Source organism: Ceratotherium simum, chromosome 5, assembly GCF_057802395.1.
Source record: "Ceratotherium simum simum isolate JZ-2026a chromosome 5, ASM5780239v1, whole genome shotgun sequence".
In the NCBI taxonomy this organism is placed as follows: Eukaryota; Metazoa; Chordata; class Mammalia; order Perissodactyla; family Rhinocerotidae; genus Ceratotherium; species Ceratotherium simum.
The window spans coordinates 45,978,076-45,991,379 of NC_141904.1; positions in this window are offsets into that span (position 1 = coordinate 45,978,076).

Sequence of the window (13,304 nt, forward strand, 5' to 3'; positions counted from 1 at the left end):
TATGCCCAGATAAAATGATGTCAATGGGAAAGAAAAGTAGAAAATTGTGATTTCAAGAATAGTCATGATGAGAACAGACATACACTAAGGACATATTGGCCACTGAACCAAAAAAAAAAAAAAAAAAAAAATCTGTGCCTTTGTAAACCTGACAGCTGACTTCTGGTCTAGTGCCTTCAGTCCTGCGGGTCAGCCCCCTGCAGTGATGCCGGTAAGAGCCAGAAATCATCAACATTCCACTCACTGTCTTCCAAGTGCAACATGAAAAATGCCTCGTCACCAAGGAGGGCCTGCTTCCAGTTCTTTTTCTCTCAAGTCGCTGAGAGGAGCTGAGGCCCAAAATTGAAGGAAGCAAAAATGCTTCTTTCCACACTGCCAAGGGAATCCTACCAGAGGGTGCATAGTGGCTCCAGGAGGAAGGTTATGTGGAGCTGAGACATAGGAATGTAGGAAGGGCTAAGAACAGCATTACTGAACTCAAATGTGCTCACCCAGGCCTTTGCCTATGCAAGATGCTCTGTGTTTTGTTTGCTTTAACCACCGTTTCAGGTTATTGAATAATTCACTTAAAGGAACTCTCCTAACAGATGAAAAGCCGGAAGAGAAGAAGACAGCAGATTCAAAATTCTAATAGGAGATGTAGGAATTTTCTTTTATTTACCTAAGAACAAAATACAAGGTAAGATCATCATAATGAGGAAAATAATTGCAGCAAAGGTAGTGGAAATGCTGACTGAACCAAAAGGATGCTGAAGGACCTTCTGAATAACTCAACTGCATTCAAGGTACTTAGTCGCTTGACTGTGGACCCGTGGCTCCTTCCTAATGAATATTTGTGAAGTCTGGGGATCTGAGAATCCAGAGATGCAGCAGATTACATCTGGGGAAAGAGGGAGTCACTTAATAAGACAACAAAGGTGAATAATTGTGGAGGATTGTCCAAAATATCTAGTAGCATTTTCAGTCCTGTTTGGCATAGAGCCAAGCAGAATGGAATTTTCAACCTCTTTCTTCCCTTCCAAATGGCAATTAGGACAACGGTATTCAGGAGAAGGAATTTTTGCAGACCCTTGAGTACCTGACTTGGCAAAAGTGAGACCCAGAACTTCCCACAGCAAAGTTAGTGGTGGTGGAAGCTTCTGGCAAAGTAGGCACTGGGTTTGACAAAATCAGGTACCCACTGTTAAAGGAAAGCATCATTGAGAATTCTCCAGATCATTCAGAAGAAAAAGGGAAAATTATGTGATTGTCATGTCACTGCCAATTGCCTTTAACCTATTCTCCAATTTACCCAACTGGGAGAGGCTTTGATTGGGTTAGTCAAGCGATGCCATCACTGCCAGATCCTCCTTCATTGAAGGAAATTAAGCTGCCATAAATTCCCGTGAGATTGTGAGTTTCTGGAGGGCTATGACTATGTACCATTCTCTTGTGACTATGCAGTGCTTAGCATATAACATGTGCTCAGGGTCTGTGGGCTGAATGGTAAAGGAAAGTGGAGGCTGCTAATGTGAATCTCCAACCTTCCTAATTCTCCCTCTTGCCCATCCTTCCTTCTTCCCGATCCCTACACACAAAGGACTCCGGGGCGGGTTTCTCAAGACCATATTGATTACTGTTGGGATTTGCTTTTGGCCTAGACTTTGCAGATAATCGTATCCAAGAGATCTCCACAATAAAAGGTTAGCGGGAAATAAAGATCAGAAGTGAATGGTGCTGATATTCCAGCAGAAGAAACCCTAAGCAGTTAGAATAAAAACTCAGGAGGCAAGGCAGGGGGAGTATAGAACAAAGGGGGATCAGAAACACTGGTTTTGTAAAATTTAATAAAACGTATAATTGACCCTCATTAGATTTATTCACATTACAAAGAGAAAGCTGTTTGCTAATGAGAAAAGCTTTATTCCCCCAATTTCAGATCACGAATTCATTTCCCCTCTTCCTTGCTGGTTTGGCACATTTTTAAACGGCTTGGTTAAAACAATTATTAATCCTAAATTAAATATCCATGACAATTAATCCCCCAAGAGCCAAAGAAAGTTGCTACTGCTTCCTACCTCTCTGACCAAGTTGTTATTTTCTCTAATGCTACTTGTGAGCTATACTAAAGCAGAAGAAATATACTCTAGGTTAAAGGGAAGAAAATAAATAAAAATAAAATGGAGACAGTGAAAATGTATGTTAATTGGGCTACAGGCTGGCATTTTTAGCTTTGTTACTGTGCACTTCCCATTAAGGATTATATTTAAAAATGAAAGGGCAAAACTTTTATTATTGGCTGTGTACTTCATCTGTAAAATATGAATAATAATTGTACCTCATGAATTGTTGAGAGGTTTAAATGAGGTAACCTATGTAAATAAAGTGCTTAAACGGTGCAGAGCACCCTGCAAGGGCTGCTCCGTGCCAGCTGTTATTATTATTCTCCCCAGTTAAGTTTTTTCAGGGCATTTAGGCTATTATTTCAGCACTATGTCAAATAAAATTTTTAAAAATATCTGTTCAACATTTAATTTGCAGAGGCTGTAAGAAACTAATTTCCTATTAATAAACATATATTTTCTTCCATTTGAAATAAAAGTAATTACACACATTTGTTACATGCAATGTTTTGGACTACAGAAACTGGGCAGCATTTTAAATGGCTGAAATATTTAGATCATAAACCATTCCTTCTATTGTACATTTTTCCGTTTCAACATTTCAGCAACAGTAGCTGCTAAAATCAGCTAGGGCCAGCTGGCTAGGCTTGCAGTTGGTGGTCCTGCCCCCGGGACATCCACCTCTCACAAGTAAATGACAGAAATACACAACAGAATGCGCTGATCTTGGCCTGGTGTTGCTGCTCAGGGTCCTGACTTCCTTGGAAGGAATGGAGCCAATTATTTTTTGTCAATTGTAACAAACCTCAACAGAGATAAATTGGAGTTAGAGTGTCTTGTTTCTATTTGAGGACAGTCTTTTTTTTTGCCCCCAGAAGTAAGCCGAATTTACATTTTACCAGCCATGCATAATACCGTGTTTGGAAACCGGAGTCATCGGACAGCTCGTTTTCCGAGGTGTGTCTAAGGACTCCTTACTGATTGCGCTTCTAATCAGTTGCCCTAATGGCCCTCAAACCTACTCCTACCTCATTAACACTCTTTTCAAAGTCTGCTTCTAATTAAGTCTTATTATTTTTGCAGAACCCTCGAGTTGTTTCAGCAGAGGGCCAGTGCAACCTGTAGGAAAGCAGGGAGAGGAGGGTAGTGGCTCAGAGGGCCGGAGAGTACGAGATTAGGATGTCTGGATGCAGATTTCACTCTGAGCTGAAATGATGTGCCCTTCGGGTTCCGGTTAAAATCTGTGTCATTTATCCACCAATCTCTCAAAGGTAAAACTGTAGCGTCCCCCGGCGGGTGGTCACCTTGACCGTGAAATGGGCAATTTCTATCCTTGTCTCATTTCATCCTCACAGCCGCTTTGTGAGGTAGATATCTGTACAGCTCAGAGAAACCCAAGTAGAGTGGCTTAACCAAAATAAGAGTTTTATTTTCCTCGTATGACAAGAAGTTCAGAGAAGTAGGAGCCGAGGGCTGGTACAGCTGCTTGAGGAAGCATCGAGAATCCAGGACTCTGCTCCACCTTCGCTGAGCGTGTGGCTTCCATCCTCATTGTCACAAGATGGCTGCCTCTCCTCCAAGAACAGCATTTGTGCCCCAGGCAAGAAGAAAGGGAAGAAATATAAAAGTTATGTGCCAGCTGAGTCTGTCCCTATATATGAGGAAAGCAATAGCTCAGCCACCCCAGCCGGCTTCTGGTCACTTCTCATTAGCAGGAACTGGCCATATGATCACCACTAGGTGCAAGGGAGCATTTTAACTGGGACATTGCCTTTCCAAACAAGGTCAGGGTTCCACTGGTAAGAACGGAGGGGGAATGAAGGGGGAGGGGGAGCAGTGTCTGCCACAGCACAATTATTCCTGTTTTACTGATGAGGAAACAGCCTTGGAGAAGTTGCAAGACCTACTCAAGGCCATGCACTTGGTCAGTAGAAGAGACTGACTTAGGCTCCAGAAGCCCCATCTGCACATTGGCTTGATGGGGTGAGCCGTCAGCAGGAGCACAAAGAACCCAGGCAGTGTTCCTCCTCCACCATGACATAGACGCAGCTGAAATGCAAATAGCAGGAACGATTTATTGTTTGTGTCCCTGGGTGATCTCTCATTTATTTGCCAGTAACATGGATATAATTTGTGCTTCACCTGTTTTGCCGATGGAAAAAAGTTCAAGTGACTTAATCCAATGATTTGCTTAGTCCGTGGTGGAACTGGGAACAGTGCCAACCTTCTGATGAGCTGAAGGGAGAGGAGCATTCGACCCTGCTGGAGGCATGACCCTGCTCCATGAAAGATATCCTGGAACAACCAAAGAAGTAGAACACCTCCAGGGTCAATAAACATCTCCAACATGTTTCTTTAATGAGGTTGACTCAAGAATTAAAAATTAAGTCCAGGGGCTGCTGGACGTGGGTCTTTGACCATTCAGGGGGCTAGGAGGAGCCCTGGCAGAATGGGCCAGCATGTTACTTGGTTCCTTCTGTGTACAACAGTGGGCTGTGTACAACATATTGGCTGAAAGGCGGATGCTGCCATCCTTTTTGATCATCTATACTTTCCAGTTCTTTGCTGTCTCCCCTTCACCCTGTACTATATATGTTAATAGCCTTGGACTCTAGTTCAGGTCAGAAGAGTCACAAAATCCAGACACAGACCTACAGTGGTTATTGGAACATAAAGGTGAACCATGGCCCAAAACACTGCCCTGCTCTGACTTGTGCTCCGCTGCATGCCTCAGTCTCTGAGTGTCTCAGCCGCCTCTCTTCTTTTGCCTTTGCCTCTCTTCTTGCCTCCTGACCTTTCCTTTTACCAGAACCTCCACCAGATTAGCCCCTTCTCATCCTTCCAGTCTCAGTCTCGCTACCCCTGGTTCTCTAGGACAGGCTCAGGATCCCTTCCAAAGGATCCAAAGTCAGAATCGGCCACACTGTGTGGTTAGTGGGTAACTAGGGTGAGCATATCATTTATCACCTAAACTAGAACCCTTCAGAAGGAAAGGTGGCACTACTAATAATTACGCGAGAACAATGTGCGTAAACAAGAACATGTGCTCCACCCCACTGATTTCAGAGATGTTACAATAGGAACATGAAAAAGGATACATCTTAGAATCAGTGAAATATGGCATTTGACATTCAGATCTTGTTTGGACAAGTGAAAAACGTGCCTTACATGGCATTTGTGAGTATTCTGTTGTTACTATTTGTTTTTTTTTCTTAAGTGATAGAACCTAGAGTGGGTTAAAGTTTGGAGAAGCAACCACTTTGATGCATTGCCTGTAGGAGTGGAACTTAGGTCCACGTATCTGGAAGGTATTTGACGCTGCATCAAAGGGTCCATGCCCTTTGACTCAGGAGTTCTCTCTGGGAATCTATCCTATGGAGATAATCAAAGTCATGCAAAAAGATTTGTTACATTCATCATAGCATTAGTGAAAAACAGGAAATAATTTAAATATTCAACCTATAAAATAAGTTAAATAAATTATGGTACAAACTTTTGGTTAAACTGCAAAGAGCCATTCAAAAATTATGTTGTGGGGGCCTACCCAGTGGCACAGTGGTTAAGTTCACGTGCTCTGCTTTGGCGGCCTGGGGTTCGCAGGTTCAGATCCCGGGTGTGGACCTACACACCACTTATCAAGTCATGCTGTGGCAGGCGTCCCATGTATAAAGTGGAGGAAGATAGGCACAGATGTTAGCCCAGGGCCAATCTTTCTCAGCAAAAAGAGGAGGATTGGCAACAGATGTTATCTCAGGGCTAATCTTACGCACCAAAAATAATAATAATAATAAAATAAAATAAATAAGTAAATAGACAAAAATCAGATTAAAGAAATTATGTTATGAAAGTTGACTTAATATCTTGTTAAGCAGAAAAAGAGTTATAACCTGTTTATAATTTGTTTTTTCCTTTATGCTTTTTAATATTTTCCAATTAAAAACATAAATAACTTAAAATTGTATTTTAGGTGATGTTTCTGTGTTTCTGTATTTCATCTGACTCTCAGAAAAGAGAGGTATTTTTTTCTGTGCTTTTTAAAAAAATTTTTTTAATTGATGTCAAAATAGTTTATAATATAGTGAACTTTTAATTGTACATTATTGTTTGTCAGTCACCATATAAATGCATCCCTTCACCCCTTGTGCCCACCCCCAACCCCCTTCCCCCTGGTAACCACCAAACTGTTCTCTCTGTCTGTGTCTTAGTTTATCTGCCACACATGAGCGTAATCATGAGGTGTTTGTCTTTGTCTGTTTGGCTTATTTCACTTAACGTAATACCCTCCAGGTCCATCCATGTTGTTGCAAATGGGATGATTTTGTCTTTTTTTATGGCTGAGTAGTATTCCATTGTGTATATATACTACATCTTCTTTATCCAATCATCAGTCGAGGGACATTTAGGTTGCTTCGACTTCTTGGCTATAGTGAATAGTGCTGCAATGAACATAGGGGTGCATAAGCCTCTTTGGATTGTTGATTTCAGGTTCTTTGAATAGATACCCAGTAGTGGGATAGCTGGATCATAAGGTATTTCTATTTTTAATTTTTTGAGGAATCTCCATACTGGTTTCCATAGAGGCTGCACCAGTCTGCATTCCCACCAGCAGTGAGTGAGGGTTCCCTTTTCTCCACAACCAAAGAGAGGTATTTTTGAAACATTCCGCCCAAGGCCGGGAGCTGGTTTGGGGTAAAAATGTGAGTGTCTTGTCTGGCCAAACATGTTTTCTTTTTGGCATACAAAAAGTCAATTTTGTACATAAGATCATACTTTTATACTGTTCTTCTAAAGAATTTCTTTTGAAGAGAAATAATAGGTTTTCCTATTTGTCTTTTTTATGGAGCTGTACTAAACTGGTTTCAGAGCCACCTTCATAAATATCTAGAAAACTTGTGTGCACCTTCCAGCAGGAAAGCTGAGTCCCTCCAGGCCTTAGGGCCCAAGATTCCAGCTGCCCTGCGGGATGATGCTGTCACACTAGAGTCAGTGGCAGCAGCAAGAGCAGCTTTTCCAGTGCAGGTCCCCAGGCCTTAGCATCAAGCTTCTTAAATCAGAGGATCTGGGCTGAACAGCACAGATCAGAATCTAGGATGGGTGTTTCTATGTTTGAGCTATTTCCTGTTGTCTTCTATATGCCGCTGCATAAGTTCAGAGCTGGAAGACTGTAAACCATATTCCCAGTGTCCCTGCTGGCAGGCACTCGGTTAGACTCAGCCAACAGAGACATCAGCTGGAGATCAGGTAGCAGAAAGAAGAAAGAAGCTACCTGCTTCTGGTTCTCCTGCTCTGACAACAGCTGGTGGTGTTGTGGCGTCAGGACAGGGCGATTTCAGATTCTGCGGTGGAGCCAAGCAGCCCTTTCCTGAGGTTCCAGCCCTCCAGCTGAGTCGAGGAATACTCAGCATCTTCCCAGCACAGCAGCAGATGCAGGCTCGTGGGCTCCAGCCAAGGGGTCTGAGTAGTTTCTGATTTCTGGGTATCACTCTTTCTTCTCTCCATTGCTCTTTCAGCCCTTCCAACGCCTTTGTAATCAAACTTCTGTATTAAATTCTGTTTGAAATACCTAGATGGTTTCTATTTTCTTGATTGGACTATGAGTGATACACCATAATAGTTTAGATGACCAAATTCAAGGTGTTGTATTTTAACATTCTAGAAACTGACACTTCACTTCCAACACCCTTCCCATAAGTTGGAAACCCTAGTTGGAGAATCTCCGGCCTCCCCCATGCTTTGAATGCCCTTTGCCTTTGAGATGGGAGAAAACCTTGCCACAGCAACTGTTGGGTGCATAAGGGCCGGCAGGCTATAAAGGGTCTGGGTAGCTGTGTCCAGGATATAGCCATCCATAGTAAGGAACCCACCTTCTCCTCGGGACCCAGAAAAAACCTGGACAGAAGAAATATCATTGATATCCAAATGAAATATGCCTGAGGCATAGCTGGGAGCTGCCACTGGGACTTTCTATTGCGTGAAGAAGGGGTGGCATGTCCCGGGGGAAGAGGAAAGAAAGAGCTTACAGAGAAAAATGTGGAAGTTGAGGAGGTTTGAGCAGTTGAGAATGGGAAATGAAGGAGCGCCCCTGTGGGACACTCTGAAGCCCTAGTCCCCCTAACAAGGAGAGTTAGCTAAACAGATCCTCTGGGTCTATATGATTTGGGGGGCTTTGGAACTCCTCCTACAGGCATTGTTAAAATACCATCAGACGTCACTTTGTATTTAGTATACAGAAAACTAACAAAGCAGTGTTTTAAAGGGGGTAACCACCCCTGCCCCCAGCACACACACTCCATTGACTCTGCTGGACTCTGTCCCATTCCTCTCAGATTTAACAGAAGAAATCTCAAGCTGGAGAGATTGGCCAGTCCCTTCATTTTTCCCTCCTGCCCAGAGGGCAGTGTGGGTCTCCTCCAGTATTGTGGGACAGAAAGGAGGGGCCTGGGACAAAAGTTATGACTCAATACTGGGGTAACCAAGGACCAGTCCCAGGTCTAAGCCATTTCTATATCCCAGCAGAATAGCATATGGTCGGCACTCAATAAATATTTATTGAATCAAATTTTGTCTGCACTTCTGTGCATGCCATCCCCTTTGCATCTTCTCTGCAAGTCTACCAACTGGAAAGTACTTTCCAATTCTGTTTCTGAGCCAATACACACACCATCATTTCTCTTAGAAACCTTCTGGGACTTGGACTAGTTTTGAGAAATCCACTAGCATTAGGGAGTCCTCTGAAAGGGTGTGAGGATAAAGAAAGGCAGTCAGTGATCAATATATTTTTACTGACTGGTGTGTAGCTCGGATGTTAACTAGGACCAAGTGAGCAGGTCTCATCAGACGTGTAATGGCAACAAAGTGGCTCAATTCGGGCGAGACTAACTTGAAATCTCTTTAGAAGAAAGAGGGTATGAGATGAGCTTCCCATTCTGAGAAGTAAATTGGCAGGGCTTCCTAATTAAAGTTAAAAGCAAATGTCTGAGTCACACTTCCTGGCTTTCTGGCTCCCTCCTTTTGGTCTCCCACTTATTTCTGAAACATGTGCTGCTCCGCTGGAAAACACTGTGGATAACACATTTGACACTAATGTAGACACTAATGATTTTAAGTTTCTCCAACCAAATCGGAGGATTTGTCTGTGATACAAATAAATATGTGCTTTGGGCTGTGATTTTTCCAGTTAAGCTATTTGGAGTCCCACACACTTGTTTTCGCCTTTTTTATTTTTAATGTTGATGGGGAAATTTTTTTTCCCCTCCCAAAAGCCCGAGTACATGGTTGTATATCCTAGTTGTAAGTCCTTATAATTCTTCTGTGTGAGCTGCCACTACAGCGTGGCAACTGACAGATGGGTGGTGTGGTTCTGAGACCCGGAAACCAACTGGCGCCACCGAAGCGGTGAGAGCCCGGAACTTGAACCACTAGGCCATCAGGGCTGGCTCTCCTTTTTTTCCTAAAGCATAAAGGTTTTCACAAATGCAGGGTGTGTATATTGGGGAAGGGGATGATGTGGGAACTAGCTGAACCCCAGGTTGATAAAATCCTGTGGGACTGTGAACGTCATTGTCACTTTTCTCACAGGGAAATGGAATGGAAACTTTCAATTCTTGGTTTCACAGCACACATTTCAAAAGGAGCCTCCTTACAGTTTTGTAATTGATTTTCATTTTTTTTTTATTTTAAGTGAAATAGTACTGCAAGTCTGGCAATAAAAAGCACTGGTTCCTTCCTTCCATTCCCAACCTGCAGGTCCACTCCCCAGACGAAACCACTTACTTCAGTTGTTTGTCCTGGTGCTCGCCCTCCTGTCTCTAAATCACATGGTTATGCTGCAATTTCTCCATTTATCAGTGTTGGAAATGATCTATTGACTTCCTATTAGGCTACATATAAGGATTTAACACTCTTACAGATCACCACCCATCTTTTCCATTTTATCCATTTTCCTAAGATACTATTTCAGGAATTAAACCAGTAGCCAGTGTTCACATTATTATGACTACCTAAATATTGATCACTGCTCAAGCAGGGAGGCACGTGCATCTTTTCATCTCTTGAACAAGTTTTTGTTTTTCCTGGAGTTAATCAATGCCTCAAGTTTTTCCATTTACTTCATTTTCTATGTTTCTATTTCTATTTTTTCCCCATACCTTCCAATGGATCTGTCAAGTGTCTACAAATAATATTTTCTAAATGACAAGCATATCAGATACTTTACGGTCTCCTAAAGCCCTCTCTTCCACAGCTATCCATCCTTCTTCTTTATTCTGGACTGGGTGTGGACTACATCCCACATTTCCCCTCACAGATCCTGCTGTGGTTTGCTGGATCTAAAGTCTTTCTCTTTTTTTTTTTCCTTTCTTTTCTATCCCTTCTTTTGCTTAAGCACATCCTCCAATATCTTCCAAATACCAATTGCTTGAGAAGCAAATTTTCTGAGATTGTACCCATCTAAAAACATTTGCTTTCAAATTTGATTGATAACTTAGAAATATAGATTCTTTGATTAAAAATTATTTCTCCTCATACTTTTAAATTCATTATTTCCATTACACTCTTGAGAAGTTCAATGCCATTATGCAGCCCAATCCTTTATATGGGACCTATTTTTTCCCTCCCTAGAAGCTTCAAGAACCTTTTCTTTATTCCTATGTGCCTTGGTATGGATCTCTTTTCCATTTCCTGAACTAGATGATGATTGTAGCCTTTCAAGTTCTGAAAAAATTTTTAATAATTTTTATTTAATAATTCCCTTCTTTCTCTTTTCTCTCATTTCTCTTTCTGGAATTCTGAATTGATTATGTAATTTTCTTATCTTCTCTGGCCTATCATCCATAGTTTTGACTTTTTGTTCTATTCTCCAGAAGAGTTCCTATACTTTATCCTCTAGCACTACTATTTAATTTTTTTAAATTTTAGTTACATTTTTAATTTTAAAGGCTGCTTTCATGTTCTCTGTTGCTCCTTTTCCATGATATTCTGTCCTTGGTTGTGTGTGTGTGTGTGTGTACCTATATTTTCTTCTCTATCTAAGGGGATTAATTTAGTGAGTAGGTACATTCATGCAGTGGGGACAGGGCGCAGGGGTGTCTTTCTCTGCTTTGAGCATGGGCAGTCCTGGTGGACTGGCCAGTGTCAGCAGGGCAAGTCGTGTGGCGTGGGTCAGGTTGCATTCAGACCTAGTCTTGCCCCCAATGCTGTGACTGGGAGGATTTTCTCTGAGGCTCTGCAGATTCTCTAGAGAAGAACCTTCCAGTTTCTTGCCTGGAGTAGAGGTGTCTAGATGTCCACATTTGGGGACAAGGTAAGGAAACAACAGAAGGCCCCACTCAAGATGCAGACTTTCATGTCATCTGCCTGCTGTGAACTCCACACCTCCCTGCCCCCTCCACTGTGCCCATGCCCCTGAATCTGAAATGTCTAAAGGGAATCTCCTTCTCCAGAAAAGAAACCTCTCATCTCCTGTGGGTGGCAATGGGTGAGACCTAGGGTCCATCCACTCTGTGTATAAACAGAGCTAGAGGTTTACCCCCTGCTTGCCCTCCAACTTCTGCAGTCTTGGTGTTTTAAGGCCCTGGACTTTTCCAGGACTCTGCAGGGTAGGCTATCTCCTTCCTTCTCAGCACCCGGCATGTGACTGCCTCCATGTACAAAGTCAAAGGCCACGCCTCCAAATGCTTTCTGCTTCCAAAGATTTTTAGAAGTCTCTTGTCTGTATCTTTTTGCTTCTTGTTCTCTCTCTCTAAAATGAATCTAATATTATTCCTTTGCTGTCATTTTAGGGGAGTTTCAGGAGAGGGCAAAGATAAATACTTCTCTAAAATATTTACCAATCGTGTTAGCATCACTAGTCGTTAAAGAAATGCAAATCAAAGTCACAATGAGATACTACTTCGCACCCACTAGGATGGAGTTATATATAAAATAACTAGTGTTGGCGTGGACGTGGAGAAATTGGAGCCCTAATACATTTCTGGTGCTAGGGCGAATGTAAAATGGTGCAGCATTTGCTCTCAACAGAAAAAAGAAAACTCTTGGCTCTGACTATTGATCATCCATCCATCCACCCAGTCATCCCTTCATTTCTCAAAAAGTGTTTATGGAGCACCTACTGTTTGCCACACGCAGTGTTTTAGATACTACTGGGATTCAGTTGGGAGCAAAAACTGACCCAGTCCCTGTGCTTATGTAATTTTCAGTCAAGATGGGGGGATGGGCACTAATTAAAGGTGCACAAATGTGGAATAATCACTCTGAAAAGTGCCGCAAAGGGAGAGCACCACCCTTCTACGGGAGAGTGTGATAGGAGGGCCCAGCTGGGCTTTGTGGGGACCGGGAAGGCTTCCCTGAGAAAGTGACCTTTGAACTGAAATGCGAAGTTTAGTAAGAATTCATGGAGGTGATGAGGCGGTGGGAGGTGGAGGCCAATGTTCTAGACAGGAGCCAAGACCCCAAGGAGTGTTTGAGGAACTCCAAGCAGACATAGTGGTTGGTTCCTCTGAAGCACAGCTCAGAGAGGAGTGAGTTGAGGCTGAAGGGGCGATACAGGGCAGAAAGATCCTTGAGGCCATAGTGGCGATTTTGGTCTTTATTTGGATGGTAATAGCAGGTTATGGAATGCTATTAAGCAACGGAGAGATATAATCCAATTTTTTTTTATTTGGAAAACTACCTGGGGCTTCTGCATGCAGAAAAGATTCACGGGGAGCAAGCACCAATGAGAAGTAGCCGTTAGAGTAATCTGAGTGAGAAAGCCAGTGGTGGGCAAAAGGTTGTAATGGAGATGGAGGGAAGGGGTACTGAGGTGGTAAGTGTTAATGGCCTTGGCAGTGGATGGGATATGAGGGCAAAGGAGGTGTCCAGAGTAAGTGTTGGCACCATTTGGGGAAATCTATAGAAGAAGGTTCTTGGGGGAGGGTGGGGAGAGCACAAGTTTGGTCCTTGACGTGTTGTGTGGGAGGTGCTGTGAGCCATGGGAGTGGAGGTGCTGAGGATGGCGGGGGGAGCTGGATACAGGGGCCAGACATGGAGGCGAAGTGGGTGGAGGTGTATATTTGGATGTCAGGGGCATGCCGACAGTTGGCATTTGCTTCCTGTGCAGCTGTCACATGCCTTAACAAGGGCAAGGTGACAGTGATCTAAACAACAGGCAGAAACCTCAACCAAAATCTACTTCCCTCAAATGAAATCAGTAAACATGCTGAC